Source organism: Puma concolor, chromosome A1 (genome assembly GCF_028749965.1).
Source record: "Puma concolor isolate L17-30 chromosome A1, mPumCon1.1.hap2, whole genome shotgun sequence".
NCBI classification, from domain to species: domain Eukaryota; kingdom Metazoa; phylum Chordata; class Mammalia; order Carnivora; family Felidae; genus Puma; species Puma concolor.
Genome location: NC_141667.1, coordinates 93,838,993 through 93,858,470, shown reverse-complemented (window position 1 = coordinate 93,858,470; position 19,478 = coordinate 93,838,993). Strand labels below are relative to the sequence as shown.

Below are 19,478 nucleotides of genomic sequence, written 5' to 3'. Positions count from 1 at the left end.
CCAAGATGGAGTCAAATGAAAATAACTTTATAAAACATTTTTCAACAAGTCTAAGCATGTATTTATATGCTCAATGTATAAATCCTCAATAAACTGCAATTTTTAGGATTATTGTTACTCATAATGCTGCTCACTACTATCTGCGAGACACAGCTCTGGATTATTTTCTAACAGCTGTATACATGCAAGCTGTTCCCTTTCTGCGCTTGCCTCGTCTCTCTTATGTCCTCAGAGCCTGCAGTCTGAGGGGGCTGCCTGGAAGTGCACTGGTTATAGAAGAGAGCTTTTGAAACTAGACCATATCATACTTAAATACAATCTATAACTTTGGCCTCATTCGCTCAACCTTCTAGCCAACTATACAAAGTAGCCTATGTTAATGTCCTAGTTGTTTTATTAATAGATCATTAATTGGATTAAGTGTTATTTTAACAATTTTTATAACATTTGGAATCATATTATTGGTGAACAACATAAACCACTCATAGTCTTTCTAAACTATTGGAATTAAAAAGGATATTCCAAAAATAACAATCACTTAAGCATAGTCATTTTATAATAGGTAGGCTTTTAAAGTTAATTTTGTACTTTCAGAGTCAAATTAAATTCATGAACAACTAGCAATTGAAATTGCACCCAAATGCTATTTAAAACAAACTGGATTCTTTCTTACATTTGGGGACTTGGCATGCGTATGTCCTGAGGAGTTTTATAGCCACGTGGTGCATACAAAACGAGGTGCTGAATTTTCATCATTTTGCCTGAACTATGTCTTTCCAGATTTGTGTTTCTCACAATCATCTAAAATGCAATATAGTTTAGTTAAAAGCAAATTCTTAGTAATAATCTTGAAAATACATTTAAAAAGTATCTCCACTTCTGTTCTTGTCTAGTCTCAAACATTCTTCAAAAGACAGCTCACCATCTTGAAGTAGAAGAAAAAACTACTGATAGTAATATGACAATAACAGCCAGTACTTTCCACATCCTGCCATGTAATAAGCCCTTTGCACATATTAAGTCATTTAATCCCCATATCAACCCTATAAGCTAGGTACTATTTTTATCTCCATTTTACACTGCAGAGAATTGAACTGCAGAGCAGTGGAGTAACTTGCTGAGGTCGCACAGGCAGCAAGTACAGGACTCAAGCATCAGGTTATCTGACCAAAATTGTTACATAGCCAGAGCTTTTTCCTATTGATCAACATCAAATTTATGGCACTTCAGTGGGTGATGAAAACCTCTGTTTTGGGATACAGTACTACATGTAATTCCTAACAAGGAAAAACAAAAGACAAACAAACAAACAAACAAACAAACAAAAAAACCCACCTTCTCTCCTAATGCCTGGTTTCTCTCAAAATGAGCTCTATCTCTTTCCATTTGCATGGTCTGGACTAATTTGCATGATTAGTTTGGATAAATCAGGTAAGAGAATATAACTTTTTAAATTATAAGCTTCTGACTCAAAATTGAATGAAGTTCTTGGTTTTTGAAAGTGACATGGTGACTATTGGATTATTTTAAAAGATCTCTATAAGTCTTCTAGAGAAAAGTGGCTACAGGGATATTATGGTTGATGCCCTCACATGCAGCAGCCATGTGGTTTGGGAGGTGACCCTACTTCCAGAGGCAGCTTCTGATTTGACCCAGCCTATTACAATGATTCTACCTTCCTTGCTAGCATTGCTTGGGGAACCAGTGTTTAAGCCAATCGGAATACAACATTCCCCTGGCTGTCATTTGCTCTGCAACCCATAACCTAAATTGGCCCAGTCAGACTCAGTGGAGAGACTTAACCATATGGTTGCAAGGAGCTACTTTCACTCTCACTGCAGAAGGAGACTTGAGATAAAGTTAAGGTTGTAGACAACAGAGGAGAAAGGAAAGAACCTCGATGTATGATGACCAGACCTGAAAGCCCAACTACCTTTAACTGCCACTTGAGGTAGGGGGAAATACATTTTTATCAGAGTTTAAGTTTGTTTGAGTCTGGCTTTCTGTTCATTTGCAGCTCAAGCATGGCCAGGAAACACATTTTCACTCCTTAGCACCGGCTCTATGGTCCTGGTTTTAAAGGGGCAATTATTTTGTGCATTTTGAATTACTGATAATTCGGTTCAAACATATGACTGACCCAAATTGGTATCCACATTTATTAAGCATGTAATGTAACTCATGCCAGTCCTCGTGTAGGAGCTTACATATACATTATCTAGAAGTACCTTCACATCGGGTTCAGGGAGAGGGATAACCACATTTTCTAGGTGAATGAGGTTCATTGTGGTTAAGTAACTTCCCTCGAATCTCAGTGTTACTTGGTGGAAAATTGTTACTTGAGATCAGGTGCTATTACCCTGGTACTTTGATTTGGGTGATTCAGGGCAGGAAGGATGGGAATGCATGAAGGACTTCAGAACATTTCATTTGGAGGCAATATCTATTCATGGAATAGACCATTACTGCTCACCTTAACCTATGCTCTATCACTTTTTCCCCATATTATATCTTGTGGAAAATCACCAAAATCATAATAAGTATAGCATTTTATAATTCCATGTAAATTGAAGTAGAAATATCTATTCTGGCATAGTTAACACATTTCTCAAGTTTCTTTCCAGCCACATAATAAAATTATGTATAGCTATATATGAAAAATATATGTAATATAAATATATGTAGATATAAATCTGAAGCATATTTAATTTAGCTTTTAATTTCTTTATTGTCTCATAATTCCCCCTTTCTTGGATTTGCTGATGTAAAACATTCTAATGCAGTTCTAAATGGGAAACATTTGTTACTCATTCTAGGGCTGCATACTGAATTAGGTTTGGATAACATAGCAAATCAAGATGATTATCACACATGAAAGTGAAGCAATCCAATGTAACATAATGTCAATCATAGACGACCAGGTCTCTCTAGGGCTTGATTTGTTGCTTTTTAAAGCCTGAAGCTCTTTAGAGAGTGCTACTGCAAATGCTCTTGATTCTTATGGAACAATTGGTCTAGAAAGGTAAGAACTCAAATAACCAAAAACATTTCTTGTGCCTTTCTCATATAGTGTTTTCCCCCCAAGTGTTCCATTTTAAAGCCAGAGAACTTACATCTGTGGCAGTTACATACCTTAGCATGAAATTAATTTTTACCATTGCCGACAACTGGTGCTCAGGCCCAAAAGCGCCATGCATGTCCAGAGATGTTGTCAACCAAGAGCTGGCTCATAAAACTGGGCAAATGCAGAGCTTGGAGGAAGAGGATAAGTTGACTAGTTAAGCTAGCAGTGACTTAACTTCAAGGAGCTCAGTACCAAGTAGAGGCAATGCAAGCCTGCCCGAAGTGTCTTGGGTTGAAGAGAAATTCCGATGGATATTGATAGATACTATATTAAAAAGTACATAGAATTGCCTGAATTTATGCATATAAAGAACCGTGTGTGTGTGTGTGTGTGTGTGTGTGTGTGTGTACCATCCTAGAGGATGGGTAATCTACAAAGCACACCTTGGGAAGTGTTGGGCTGTGGCATGGCAGAGGTTCTGTTTGAAATAGGCTATCTACATTATAACAAATAGAATACAATGGAGAAAATTGGTTTCTCTCTAACTTTTTTGTTTGGAAGTATTGTTCTGTATCATTATTTATGGTGAAATAATAACATTTCACATAGCATATAACATTACTTTTTTGTTAAAACAAATTTTTTTAATGTTTATTTTTTGAGAGAAAGAGTGCGAGTGGGGGGAGGAGCAGAGTGAGAGAGAGAGAGGGAGACACAGAATCCGAAGCAGGCTCCAGGCTCTGAGCTTTCAGCACAGAGCCCGACGTGGGGCTCGAAGTCACTAGCTGTGAGATCATGACCTGAGCCAAAGTTGGACGCTTAACAGACTGAGCCACCCAGGTGCCCCACATTACCTTTTTTCTAAATAATTTTGTCTACATTTCTTCTTTTACTCTCAGGGAAACACAGAGAGTATAATTAGGACACTTGTGTTCTATTTTGCAACAAGAAAATGATGCAGAGAGAAGGTAAATGCCTTTTACAGTCAGCATAAATGAGATTAGGGCATTGGAAAACTAAGGCCCACAAGCCAAATCTGGTCTGCAGCTTGTTTTTATATGATCTGGAAATGAAGAATTTTTTTAAGGTTTGTTAAAAAAATAAAAAGAGGAATATTTACTATCTGACCTGTTATGAAAAATTATGCAAACCCCTGGACTAGATTATGTTGTGGTAACAAACAAAGTCTGTATCTCAGTGGTTTTGCCAAAAAATATGTTTCTTGGTAATACTGTATGCCCAACAAAGGCTGCCAGGAGTCTCTGCTTATCCAGATGATTCAGGAGCCCAGACTGACAGAGACTCCATGTCATTATGGCACAGTGACGGACAGAAAGGAAACGTGATGAGATGAACACTGGCTCTTCAAATTTCCACTTTGGTGTGAAACATCCCACTTGTGCTCACATTTCACTGGCCAAGCAAGTCACGTGGCCTCATCTTACTTCAAAGGGGCAGAGAAGTGCTATCCTACCTTGTGCCTGCAAGAAGGAAATCAAAAACCTTTGGTAAACACCAGTGTTAATAAAGGCAGGGTGTACAAATGTGCTCACACACACACGTGTATAGAAAGCTAGTTCAAGAAGAAATTAATTAGAATCCATATCTGTGAAAATTTGTTTATTGATTCCCTCCTCTCTCTAGATATATATATATATATATATAGTTGTGTAGATATCTCTATAACATAGTTACATAGAAAGCTCTATTACATGTATATATATAGAGAGAGAATCTTATCCTATATGGAATTCCATATAGATAAACACATAATAGATATCTCTATATACATCTATCTATCTAATGAAAAATACTAGTATTAGAAGGAAAACTACACTTGATTCTAAGGAAACATATTTTATAAAGAAAGGTGTGGTTAGGAGCGAGCACCTGAGTGGCTCAGTCGGTTAAGTGTCCAACTTTGGCTCAGGTCATGATCTCAGAGTCCGTGAGTTCAAGCCCCGTGTTGGGCTCTGTGCTGACACCTCAGAGCCTGGAGCCTGCTTTGAATTCTGTGTCTCCCTCTCTCTCTGTCCCTGCCCCACTTACACTCTGTCTCTGTCTCTCAAAAATGAATAAATATTAAAAACTTAAAAGAAAAAGAAAAAGGTGCAGTTAATAGTGACAGATCCAAAGTGTGAGGTTTTTATAGTTTCTGGATAATCTCTCCATCGTGTACTTCGTCCTCTATATTAAAAGTTTTTTCTTTTTTAAGTAAAAGCCTTATATAATTTTGAAATCATGCTAGATTATTTTTTATATGATCTCATGTTGGAAATAGTTGCTCCTGTGACAAAGGGAAGTCCACCGCATCACCACCCCCCACCACACACACACACACACACACACGATAAAGAACATTCTTGTCTTCTTTTGTTGTTATTGTATTTATTTATTTATTTATTTATTTATTTATTTATTTATTTAGAGCACATGCATGAGAGCGGGGTGGCGACTAGGGAGAGGGAGAGGGAGAGAATCTAGCATGGAGCCCAATGTGGGGAACTGTCTCATGACCTTCAGATCATGACCTGTCCTGAAATCAAGATTCTGATGCTAAATCTACTGAGTCACACAGGCACCCCAAACTTCTTGATTTTCAAAAGGCATTATGAATTTTCAGTGTCCTTACTCCATGCCTGCATGCACAAGGCCAAACCATAGTCTGAAATACTCCTACACCTGAGAACAACACTGGCCACACCTTTCCTGGCTTAGTGGCAAAGCAAGGAAATTGTGCGTGATAAAGAATTGAAGAAATTGTTGTATTCCTCTTCACATATGCTTCCTTCCTTCAGTCAGAGGTTATTGGTGAGTTTGCTTTTTGTTTCTTTACATCTTTGACCCTTTTCTCTTCACTTAAAGGAAGCCACATGAGAGAAACATAAATTGTGAGGCTTTTTTTTTTTTTTAACTGTACACTTGGCCATTCCATCAATGTATACTTTATCACTGGAGACTATTACTGCCAAAATGGCAAGTTTCAAAAATAACCAGTCACTAGTAAGAGGAAAAGCCCCAGAAAGGGACAATTTCTCTTCAGAAGAATAAATCACAATATTTAAAGAGAAGAGATCTTGTGAGAAAGCACCAGTTGGAGATTCCAAGCCTGTCTGCCATCTATGTTTGGGGAACGGTTAACAGCGTGTGTGGGAGGCCAAGCAAAAATGGAGAGCAGGGAGATTTTCTTTGCTTAAGGGAAAAAAAAAGATGTTTGAAGAAAGTACATGTGGGGCAGGAAGGGGGGAGAGCAATGGCTCCTGCAAACCAGAGGACACAGGATGAAAGAAAACGTGCAGTTCAGTGGCTTCATGTATGCCAGATAGTACATAAAGAGGCAATTGTCATTTAAAAAAAATGTTTCCCTATCCATAGAGGAAAGTGCAATTTAAGGTTGCTGCTGAATAATTTCCATCAGCTACGGTTCAATCCATGAGCATCACTGATACCCATCTCAGCTGGCTTCTCTGTGTTTCTCCATCTTTATCTGAAAGCCTCCGTGTTTCCGTGGAATTTTTCCTGGAATTAACCTGTGCTACCAAGAAATGCGTTTAAACTGCTTTTTAAAACCCCTAGTTTCCATCTTGAAAGAGAAAATATGAATACAAAGAGTGTCATAGTTACTAGCTCCATTTCCAGAGAATCTGGATGTCAGCAAGTTAGAGAATGAACTGGGGAAGGTATTTGACCACACAATACACAAAGTGATGAAGAAACCCCAGAGAAAAGGGAAACTTTCTTTTTTAAGGAGTACAAACATCCAGTCATCAAGGCTATATTTTGGAAAATGATTATGTCTACTGAAATGATAAGATGAGAAGAATCATTTTGTGTGACTTTGTTGACTCATGAAAATAAATAAAAATACCGTAAATGCTTCCCTTAAAAGAAGGTAGTAATATTTTTCATATTTATCTTCAAAGAAAAAAAATTAAGATTCTCAGCTTTTCACCAGTGAAATTTCATGTCCCTGCATATTTCAACCTTCCTTATTTGTGTAAGTTTAAGTTTATATATAAATGTAAAAACATAGATCATATTTGGAATGAAATTAAACTTATTTCAAAAAAATATTCATATATATAGTATATCATTCAATGTCAGAAAATAAAAAATCTTAAGCCTTATATCTTGCAAGCTTTACATATTGATGGGTCATATTTAGTCACCAAAGGGTTAATATTCTATGCATACTGTAATTAAAAATAAATAGATCTCTAGGCCACTTAGTCCCCAACTGTGCCAGATGAGGCAAACATTTCACTTCTGTAAAAATAAATTTCTAATTTTGAAGCATTAGTTGAACCTCCCATCAAGGAATTCTGTGATGTCTGTTCATTTATCTAAGATATTTTTTCAGGCTTATGAATATTTATGAGCCATAGGGTTCAATTGAGCATTATACGAAGTGAGAGGTAGTGTCTTCCAGATGTAAAGGGTGCTTTTAATTCTGTTGCTTCTCCAGATCCTCACTGGCATCTTGTCACGCTTGAACGAGTCATTCAAAATAGAGCTGCCATCTAATTGAAGTACCTGAAGTGCAGAAATGAGAGGAGAATTTAATGAAGCGTAAATTGTCTGTTCAATTGGAGATACAGACCCCTTTACTGTGGCACAATTAAATAAAACATAGTGAAGGTTTCTACTAATCAACCCAACCACCTTCTGTTTTGCAGAAAGGAAACCTACGAGATCAGTTGATGTCTTTATTGTCATGTGTGGTGCATGGACAGTAAATGTATTCTCTGGTGCGTGCGTGTGTGCGTGCGTGTGTGTGTGTGTGTGTGTGTGTGTGTGTGTGTTTATAATACAGAGTCTACCATGTGTGAGATACTGTGTTCAATGCTGGTAGGGGATACTCAGATCAATCAAAATGGTCCCACTACCTATAGAAAACGACAGCCCTTATCAGGTACGAACAAGCTAGCTTATTTTTAACAAAAGTTATTATGCAGCTCTCCAGGTTAAGGTTATGAAAGCCTACTGGAATTTGGAGCAATGATACCTATAGTGACTCAATGGGAAACAAACAAACAAACAAACAAAGAAGAACAAAAACCCAGCTCTTGCTGGATTACACACTTTCTCCTGGTTGTGAACTTTATTGAATTTCTCAGTCTTATGAGTGTGCCCATGGGGTGACTATGGGTTTGAAAGTCATTGGCTTAGTCATCAGGGGAGAGGAAGTAGGGGACAGTGGGAGGATTAGCAATAGTCAAGTACACCCTCTCCCCACTTAAAATTGTATAGGAACCAATTAGCTCAGGAAATGGAAATAACAACTGTCTGAAAAACCAACCAAATTCAGAAAATGAGATAGCAACAAATATATGTAAAAATTCACCAAAAATACACTTTTTATTCATGCATTCCTTATTTTAGAAAATATTTAAGTACCTATGTATGTAAAGCACTTTGGCTGATAGTCACTAAGTGTACAGTAATGAATAAGTTTGAGTGGTTTTGTCATTTATAATAAAGTGGTGAATGATTGGCTATTTATGCCGTGAGATTTTATCACCACTTTCCCTTGTACCACTACAGAGGTCCAGGATACAATTCAGCATCATTTACTGCATTTAGTTTTCATGTCTCTTTAGACTTATTTAATCTGGAACAGTTCTTTCTGCTTCCTTTACTTTTTTTGACCTTGAGTCTTCAAATGGGGTGCCTGGGTGGCTCACTTGGTTAAGTGTCCAACTTCAGCTCAGGTCATGATCTCACGGTTCATAAGTTTGAGCCCCACGTCGGGCTCTTTGCTGACAGCTCAAAACCTGGAGCCTGCTTCAGCTTCTGTGTCCCTCTGTCTCTGTGCATCCCCTGCTTGTGCTCTGTCTCTCTGTCTCTCTCAAAAATAAATTATCATTTAAAAAATTAAGAAAAAAGAATATTTAAAAAAAAAAGAAAAATATAAGCCCATGATTTTGTAGAATGTCCCTTACTTTTGGTCATCTCTTGTTTCCTTATGATTAGAATCAGGTAATGCTTTGGGGGAGAAATCTCACAGAAGTGATGTGTCCTTCTCAGGACATCATGTCAGGAGGGAGACACTGCACTTTTGGAAAACAATGTATGGCCATAGTTTTGTCTTGTCTTGTCGTGTTTTGTTTTCTTATCACCCTATACTCTGTAACTTCCTCCTTCTTCATACTTTAGATATCCATCTTACTACTCTGTATTTAGTCAGAACATTTCCTCTAAACTCCAGACCTATAAATATAATTGCTTATTTGACAACTTACTTAAAATACTTTACATACTTAAAATATCTGAGATCAAATTTGTGATCTTCTGCTAAGGACTATTATGGTGTTTCCCATCTCAGCTAATGGCTTTACCATCCAATCAAATTCTAAAAGTGATCCTTAATGTTTCCTTCTTCTTTATCTCCCCAATTCAAATCCATCATCAAGTTACATCAACTGTGCCTCTTAAATGTCTCAAATCATAGCTTATTTGCTTCATTCTTGATTGTTAAGATTGTGGTAAAAGACTATTCCACCAAGTCTACCTGGCAAAATTTATTACCTGGTCTCCCTACATTCATGCTGACACCTTGCAGACTTTCCCCATATTGAAAATAGGGTGATATTTTTGAAATGTTATTCTAGTCAAGTCACTCCAAATTCTTTCCCCCATACTGCCCCAACCCCCCTCTAATTGCTTCTTGTTTTTCTTAGGATAAAGACTAGAACATTTAAATCTCTTAAAGCTCTACATGGTCAGACCTCTGCATGCCTCACTGCCCCATCTCAAGCCATCATCTCCCTCAGTTTATGTCTCTCAGGTATACTAGTCTTAAGTCCCTAAAGCAATACTGAACACGTAGCCTTTACCTATGCTTCATCTAAACCAGATATCTTCCACTCAGTTAGTTAACTCCCATTTATGCTTTAGATCTCAGATTCAAAGAAGCCCTTTCTGAGAATCTCAGTCTAGGTCAGATTCTCCTATAACATGTCTTTATAAAACACATTCCTTTTTAGGAGAGTACTTATCTCCACTTGTAATTTTTCATTATTCATTGTGATTATTGGAACAGTATCTATCTTTCCAAGTAATGTATAAACAACATAAGGGCAAGAATTGCATTTGATTTTATTCACTTTCCTATCCCACCACCCACAGCACTTAGCACAACACCTAGTATGGTAAAGAGTGGTTATCTGCATGTTTGTAAGTGATTCAGTAACATAAGCTGTTAAGGTTTGCTGTACAATTCAATGGAATAAGCAATGAAATAGACATACACTGAGACAATCTTTTAGGAGCTAAACTGCTTCCTTAAGAAAAGCAATGTGCTTTTGTGACTTATGGGTCACCAAACCTAAATATATATTGGGGTGTGCCATCACACAACCACAAACTTTGTCTTTTAATCATGAGTATTGAGTGTTTCTTTTTTTTTTTTTAAGTTTATTTATTTATTTTAAGGGAGATAGAGAAAGCATGTGGGTGGGGCAGAGAGAGAGGGAGAGAATCCCAACAGTGCGAGCAGGCCAGCAAGGCTTGATCTCAGAAGCCCATACCCATGTGATCATGATCTGAGTTGAAATCAAGAGCCAGACCTTAACCACTGAACCACCCAGTGTCCCAAGCATTGTTTATAATTTTTCTTAGAGTTCCTGAAATATGCTAAACTTATTATTCATTTGAATTCCTCAGGAAAAAAATGTTGTCTTCAAATAGGTTCATAAACTAATGTTTAAGTTGTCAACAAAAGTGAACAAAGCAAGGATGATATTTTTATATCTACAGTTTTTTCAGAGAAGTGAATGGCTTTCTCTTTTCTCAGCCTCAGTCATGCTCTGTGATGGTTAATTTTATGTGTCAGTTTAACTGGGCTTCCTAGCAAATAGCTGATAAAACATTATTTTCAGGTGTGTCTGTGAGGGTGTTTTGGAAGAGATTAGCATTTGAATCGCTAGGCTAAGTAAAGAAGGTCCAGCCAATGTGGTTAGGCATCATCCAATCTTTTTAGGACCTAAAACTAAAAAACAGAGGAAGGGAAAATTCTCTCTTCTTGAGTTGGGACATCCCTTATCTCCTGTCCTCAGACATTGGGGCCCCTTGTTCTATAGCCTTTGGACTCTGGGACTTAGAAAAGCAACTCCCCTCCCTGCTGTTCTCAGCCCTTTGGCCTCTAGAACCACTTAGACCATCAGCTCCCTGGGTTCTCAGGCCTTCAAAGTCAGACTGAATGACACCACCACCTTTCCTGGGTTTCCAGCTTACAGAGAGCAATTTTTGTGTCTTATTGACCTCCAGAACAGCATGAGTCAGTTCCTACATACATATGTCCTAGTGGTTTTATTTCTCTAGAGAACTCTAATACATGCCAATCTCTGCATTAACAAGACAGACCAATGGTATTAACTTCCACAGATTCTTTCAACACAGCATCCGTCAAACATACACATTAATTTGATTACAATTTTCTTTTGGCTAAACCTGTTTCTCTTTGATGTGTGCAGATCTTCAGTGAACGTGTACATTATTATTTTGCTGTCATGAAATGTTGTTATCATAAGATTAAGCTAGGGTCAAGACTTGCTGAGAAAAGAGAATAGAAAAGTTATTATGTGCTGTTCATAAATGTTTAGAGCAGTGCTTTTGTTTGGAGACACCATCTATCCTAATTGCATATAGGAATGAATAGTGTTAACTCACCTCAAGGAACTTACACAGTTGTGTTTAAAATCAGTCTTGGTGAATCACATAGTTTTTGCAATTAGAAATTGTGTTCACTATTTAGAGTAGTGCTACAACGAACTCTTACATACAATTAGTCAGGAGGGTGGATCTAAGAAATTTTCAATATTTATGTATCTGAGATTTTTGTAAATTTCATATAATTTGAGTTTTCATAATGATTGTGCAATACTTTTTAATTCAGTAACAAAACATGCAGTTTTTTAAAGGGCCCGTGTGCAAATCCTTTTCAAAACTTAAACTTCATCTTTCGCTTCCACTTACAATTTAGTAAGTCCTAAGTTTGTCATTCCTACCTAATAATGAGGACAGCCCAGATAACTTACACAGTTTGGGTATTTAAAACTAATCAGAGTTCTGAAGATTTCAGAAAGCTCAGTGGACTACAATCCAGGAGGTAATTAGCCGTTTTCAGGAAACAAGAGATCTGTGGCTACTTTAATGTCTACTGCGCAATGGGAGGAGAAATCTGTCACAGAAAGGAGTAACAAAAAAATAGCTGCAGGTGATCCGGTTGAACAGTTTAAGATCTCAAGGAGTCCAAACCCAGAGCAAGTCTCCACCTACCCACCAACTCTTTCCCCTGGGCTTCCCTGAGTGCACTGGGTAAACTGCTGAAGGCTGGAGTCAGGCCAGGAGAATGAAGAGAAATGCCTCTGGGGATCTCCAGGCCCTCCTTGAGAGCAAGGTAGTATCTGTGAAGGTTGGGAGCCTGGCAGGAGGGTGAAAGCTCTTCAAGACTGCTAAGGCCTGCACTAAATGCATCATCTCAGCCTTCTCAAGGCTAGGGCCAGACACAGAAGGCGAATCACAGCCCTAGAGAGCAAAGGGAACTCTTTAGAATCCTGAAAATCTGACTTTCACAAGCTGTAAAGCAAAGAGATAAATCCCACATTCAAAGAACTGGAGACTGGGCTCTAGTGTACAAAGAGCTCTGGAATTATGTAACTGCTCAGATCTGAGGTCCTACCTAATGGAAGGTCCTGATTCCTCCATCAAGTCACTTGAATCCAGTGGTGAACTAAATAACTAAAACTGTAACAAAGCCAAGACCCAGCTGATCTGTAGAGAAGATTGACTCAGTGTTTATATTGGTGCCATGATGGTAATAGGGCAGGCCTTATTCTAGAGGCAAATATTCTTCTTGTGCAGTTTCTTGTGCACACAATACTGGGCACACAACTTGGGTTATGCCAAGTGGTAAAAATATTGGGGCCACAGTCAAGAGGAGAAAAGAATCAGATGGTCAACAGAATCAGATGCAGAGACAGCCAAATGTAAGATATATCACATAGGGACTTTAGTATTGCTGTGATAAATATACTGAAGAATCTAGTGGAAAGACAATAATATTTTATTTAGTTTGTCCTGGTTTTGGCATTGTATCATATAAATGATAAACAGTAGGTGACTTACTATTTCTGTTTAAAGTTATGGTTCTGTGATTTATTCACACTATTGCATGTAACTATAAATTGTTCCCCCCCCCCAGTGGTGTACAGGTTATCATTGTAAGACTATACTGTAATTAATTTTTCCATTTGATTGTCAGCATACATTTCAGTTTCTAAGTTTTTAGTACTACAGAGATTGTCATAACGCATGTTCTTGTATAGATCTCCCAGTATACACACTCAAGAATTTCTTTACAGACGATACTTATGAGTAGAATTTTACTAGCCCATGCATTTTCCCCCACAGTACTTAAACCAGCCGTCTCTATTTCTATATATTGTCACCAACACCAAATGTTGTCAAACTTTCTAATTTTAGCCAACTGGTGGATTTTAGGTTCCCACTATGGGATTTTAAAATCCCATCATGATACTGAGCTGCATTTCTCTATTTTCTCTTGGGAATCTTTTCGAATGCTCATGGACCATTTGTGTTCTCTCTTTTGTGAGAAATTTAATTTTTTTATTAATTCATAGGAATGATTCCTATATTCTGCAAACAGATCATTCTGTCATTTATACGTGTTGTAGATATTCTCTATATATTCTAAACTCCACAATACATTGCTATTACTTTTGCTTTAAACATTTCATTGTCTTAACATGTGAGAAATGAGAAAAAACATATTTTATATTCACTATTCCTGACAGTCCTCATTCCTTTGTACAGATCCAGATTTTATTTTGATATCATTTTCCTTCTGTCTGAAGAACTTCCTGTAACATATTTGTTTTGTTTTGGGTCTACTGATAATGAATTCTCTCAACATTTATTTGTCTGAAAACAGTCTTTATTTAACCTTGCTTTTTGAAATATATTTTCACTGGATGTAGAATTAATTCTATGTTGATAGTTCTTTCTTCCAGGACTTTACAGGTTATAGCCACTTTGTTTACTGGCTTGCATAGTTTCTGACAAGAAGTCTGCTTATCTTTATACCTCTGTCTATAATGTGTTTTTTTGTTTGTTTGTTTTTGGTTTTTGTTTTTGTTTAGTTTTGTTTTTTTGCCTTTTAACAGTTTAGAGAAGTGTGTCTGTCTTATGGAATTTGTGGTTTCTGCTGGGAAATCTGTGATCCTTTATATTGTTTTTCTGCCATATTTCATTCTCTCTAGATTCTTTGAACGTTTTCTCTTTCTCATTGATTATCAGCATTTGATTATGAGATCCCTTGATTGGATTTTCCTTGTTTTTCCTGCTTGGAGGTAATTAGATTCTTTGATCTGTGGGATTATAGTTTCAACACATTTGAAAAATGTTATATTTATTTCTTAAAATATTTTTTTGTTCTCTTTTCTCCCCTTCGCCTGGAGCTGTAATTCTGTGTACATTTGACCTATTGATAGTGTCCCACAGCTCAGTGAGATTGTTTTAGCTCTTCCTGTCTGCTTCACTTAGGATGCTTTCCATTACTGCCAGTTCAAGCTTGCTGAGATTTTCTTCTACAGTATCTAATCAACCATTAATCCCGCCCATGATTTTTTTTTTTAATTTCTGATACTCCAGTTTTCATCTGTAGGCAGGCTAGTTGAGAATTTTTATAACTTCTTTTTCTCTCATCCTCATGTTCACGTTTCCTTCACCTTGTTGAATCTGAAAGGGTATTGATGATGCTGTTTTAATGGCCTGGTTTGTGTATTAATTCCATCATCTCCATTACATATGTGTTTGTGCCCATAATTAATTTTCTCCTAGCTTTTAATAATATTTCTCTGCTTCTTTTCATGACTAGTAAATTTTGATTGGGTAGCAGTTGTTATGAAATTTACATCACTGTTTGCTCGATTTTGTTTCCCTCTAAGGAGCATTTTTCTGGCATGCAGTCAAGATGCTGGAAATTGGCTGAATCCTTTCTTTTCTTGCTTTTAAACTTTGTTAGGGCATGTCTAGAGCAACCTTTAGTGTAGGGCTAATGTAGCCCCAGGACTAAGGCAATACTCTTCAAGGACTGTACCCAAGTCTCTGTGTACTACAAGATCATTCTCCTCTAACTGGTAAAAACCAGAAATGTTCCCAGCCTTCTGTGAGCTCAGGCAGCTGTTTAGCTTACTGCTTCCTAGAGATTCTTTCCCTGTCTTGTTTTCCTGAATAGTTGTGTAGACTCAGACCAAGACTCCAGGGGACCCCTCTATTGATCTCTAGAGAGTTCACTCACTCTCTGCATCTCTCTCTCTCTCTCTCTCTCTCTCCCTCTCCCTCTCCCTCTCCCTCTCCCTCTCCCTCTCCCTCTCCCTCTCACTTTCTCTCTTCTTCTCCCTCTCTCTGTGTACATTTCCTTCCTCTGGTACTCTGTCCCATGAATTTTAACTTTCTTGGCATTACTAAACTCTGATCTCTCTACCTCAAGTCAGTAAAACCAGTGTTCTTTGTACATTTCACACTGTCCTGGTCTGTGGCCTGTAAACTACCTCCAGGCAATAAGTCCCCCACTCTGTGCCCTTCTATGAGATAATGATCCTGTGACTTTTGTTGTCCAAGGTCTTATAATTATTGTTTCACATATTTTGTTAGGTCTTCTAATTGTTTTAGAGAAAGGGATTTATCTTGTTCCTGTTTCTCCATTATCACCAGAAACACAAGTCTGTTATTGTCTTCTGACAGTTGAAACCAGCATAAAAATTTTAGCGAGTGGGTAGATGCTACATGCAGAGAATGACTGGAGTTTCCTTCTTCAGCTGTGCTTGGCCAGAACCCCGAACCTTGCACCTGATCAGCCGCTCATAGCCATGCCCTCACTTGACTACCACGTCTTGTGCTCAAATTCTCACAAAGTCCCCAGCAGTCCAATACCAGGCAGCTGCGACCTCTTCTCATGTACCTGGCATGATGACCACAACCTCCTTGCAGGTGCCCCAAAACCACTACCAGGACCACAGTACCGAAAATGTAGATGAAGTTGCTTCAGAATATAAATAAAGCTGACCCTAATAATGGGAAAGCAGGCTGACTGCAATGGGATGTGTGCAATACCTAGTTAATGTGTGAATCTGTTACTGCTGCAGTCGTAAAACTATCTACTGATAGTTTGTTTGACTTCCTTGAGACGCGTTATCTAAATTTTAAAGATGGATGATTGTGTCATGAACTTATGCAAGACACGGGTTCAAAATCTGGCATCACGTATGTCTCTGACAAGCACACGCTGGGAGGCAGTGACAGTAGAGGTAAAGCCTCCATGAGGCCTCCTTACAGGCCATGGGAAGAACTCCTCACGGTGAGTAATGCAGTGTACTCACATGTGCCACCTGCACGCGTCACCAAAATATGCACCTCTGCTTTCTTCCTACATTTGCACCATTCCATTCAATAAAGTATTTTGGTATTAAAAAGTAAAAGGTACTCAGGGCGCCTTGGGTGGCTCAGTCATTAAGCATCTGACTTTGGCTCAGGTCATGATCTCATAGTTTGTGAGTACGAGCCCTACATTGGGTGAGGTCAAGCCCTGCTTTGGGTGAGCATGAGCCCCACTTCAGGTGAACCTGAACCCTGCTTCAGGTGAGTCCCATTTCTTTTCTCTCTCTCTCTCTCTCTCTCTCTCTCTCTCTCTCTCTCTCTCCTTCTCTCCCACTCTGCCCCTCCTGGAATTTTCTCTCTCTGTCTCTGACCGTCACTCACTTGCACCCCCCTCTCTCAAAATATATAAATAAACAAACAAATGAACTAACTAATTAACTTATCTATTAAAAAATGTTAAATTAGTAGGAAAGGTTAAAAACTTTTATATAATAGTTGGTTATTAGCAGGGAAAATTTTCATTTGTATATCCTGATTTCTAACCTGACCTTTTTTTTTCTCAATAAACTAAATAAAATTATTTCAGACTTTCCCTGACAGTAAAACCCTTTGAGGTCAATTTTAAGGGCTAGGTTTTGAGCGCCTGGATGGCTCAGTTGGTTGAGCATCTGACTTGGGTTCAGGTCATGATGTCATGGTTTGTGGGTCTGAGCCCCATGTCAAGCTTTGCACTGACACCACAAAGCCTGCTTCAGATTCTCTGTCTCTCTCCCTCTCCCTCTCTCTCTCTCTCAAAAATAAATAAAAACATTAAAAAAGTTATTTAAAAAAAGGACTAGGTTTTTTTCTCTTTAGTATTTTAAATATATAAAATTTTAAGCTATTTCTGGATATTTTGGACTTTTGTTAAATACAAATGATTTTTCTCAAGTACATTTTCTTTGTGTTCCTTATTAGATTCTTCCACACTTTATTTCATTATCCTGAATGTTTAACCTACTAAATTCACACACTCAATGATAATTTGCTTTCTAAGAACTTGCTAGATAGGCAAGAAGACTTTGAGCCTAATAATAGGTCATTCTTGGAAACAGGAAGAAAACTGTGCCAACATTAAACAGTCCCAAACACCAAAGGTTCAAGTTGGTTTGAAACAAAAACCACAAATTTTGATTGAATCTAAACTTGGCAGTGTAAGACTCGCATGGATTGTTTCTGGTATTGTATAGAGGAGATACATACACAGTCTAACAAAGGGAGACGGGGAAACCAGTTTAAACTAGCAGAACATTCAGGAAAGGATTAAAAACTCAGATCTGGTGTAGCGAATATGGATCTGGAGCTCCCGAGTCTCATGGTCTGTCACTAACAGACCTGGAGTAGGTTAACAGAGGATAAATGCTTTTGGAGAAATCAACTAACTTTTCTGAAATGAATGAATGGCAGATAGCACTATGCCAGGAACACATTCCTCAGAGAGAAAGTCCAAAACTAAGAAATGAGAGATCAAAAGGTAGAGTTTAAACATGAAAAAATTAATTTCAAAATTCCCATTGTCTTAATTTATATGATATGGTTAACTGGGCTCACCTGGGTGTCAGGAGTCTAGGGAAAGCAAAAATATATTTGTGAAGTATTTTCAAGTCACTAAACAGAGACAGTGGAAATATACATTAAAATATTTTACCTTTAAAATGTAACTAAAAAAAGAAATTATTGCATAGTTGAAAACTAGTTTTTCATTGCCAGTGAATCTCATGGAATACCACTATTGAGTTTGCTAGCACTTCACTGAGTTTTTTTTTTTTTTTTAATTTTTTTTTCAACGTTTTTTATTTATTTTTGGGACAGAGAGAGACAGAGCATGAACGGGGGAGGGGCAGAGAGAGAGGGAGACACAGAATCGGAAACAGGCTCCAGGCTCTGAGCCATCAGCCCAGAGCCTGACGCGGGGCTCGAACTCACGGACCGCGAGATCGTGACCTGGCTGAAGTCCGACGCTTAACCGACTACGCCACCCAGGTGCCCCTTCACTGAGTTTTTTGAAGGGGCTCACAGATTTAAAAACATAGACCATAACATTTTTAAACCCTTTTTTTTTTTTTTTTTGGTATTGTGAAATGTAATGAAGAAAAGTATAAAACATAAAACTAATGAGCGATTATAAGACAAAATATCATATCTTATATCGATAAAGAAATAGAAGTGTCATTGGGGCGCCTGGGTGGCTCAGTCGGTTGAGCGTCTGACTTCAGCTCAGGTCATGATCTCACAGCTCTGTGAGTTCGAGCCCCGCATTGGGCTCTGTGCTGATGGCTTGGAGCCTGGAGCCTGCTTCAAATTCTGTGTCTCCCTCTCTCTCTCTGCCCCTAACCCACTCACATTCTGTCTCTGTCTCCCTCAAAAAAATAAATAAACATTAAAAAAAATTTAGAAGGGTCAGCAACACATGAGCCCTTCCCAAGACCCATGACATATTGAGTTATTCATTAAAATGATCCCAGGGGCACCTGGATGTCTCAGTCAGTTAAACGTCCAATTCTTGATCTTGGCTCAGGTCATGATCTCACAGTTTGTGAGTTTGAGCCCCGCATTGGACTCTGTCCTGATGACATAGAGCCTTCTTGGAATTCTGTCTCTCCTTCTCTCTGCTCCTCCCCCATTTGTGTTCTCACTCTCAAAATCAATAAATAAACTTAATAATAATAATAAAATAATCCCATAGTGTTTTTGGAGGATAAGGACATAGTAAATCATATCTTCAGAAATTAATATTCTAAGTAAATGGCATATTCCAGACAAATTTGAACAGTTCTGGTAAATTCAAACCAACAACCAGCCAAGATTTATATTTGGTTTGAGAGAAACATTTCAAGACAAAAGTTAGAGATAATGAATATAGTCAGCATCCAACAGAAAATTCTGTTTTGCCCCAGTGGTGCCTTGCTTCACCATGTTTACGCTGTTCAGATTTGAGACTGAACATCTCTTTGGGGCATCTCTTTGGAGTCTG

At 38.0% G+C, this 19,478-nt stretch overlaps 1 protein-coding gene across 1 annotated transcript in view; it reads left to right on the top strand.

Moving 5' to 3' along the window:
* XRCC4 (X-ray repair cross complementing 4) overlaps nt 1-19,478 on the top strand; it is a 304,053-nt gene that overhangs the window by 269,561 nt on the left and 15,014 nt on the right. The window lies entirely within an intron of this gene.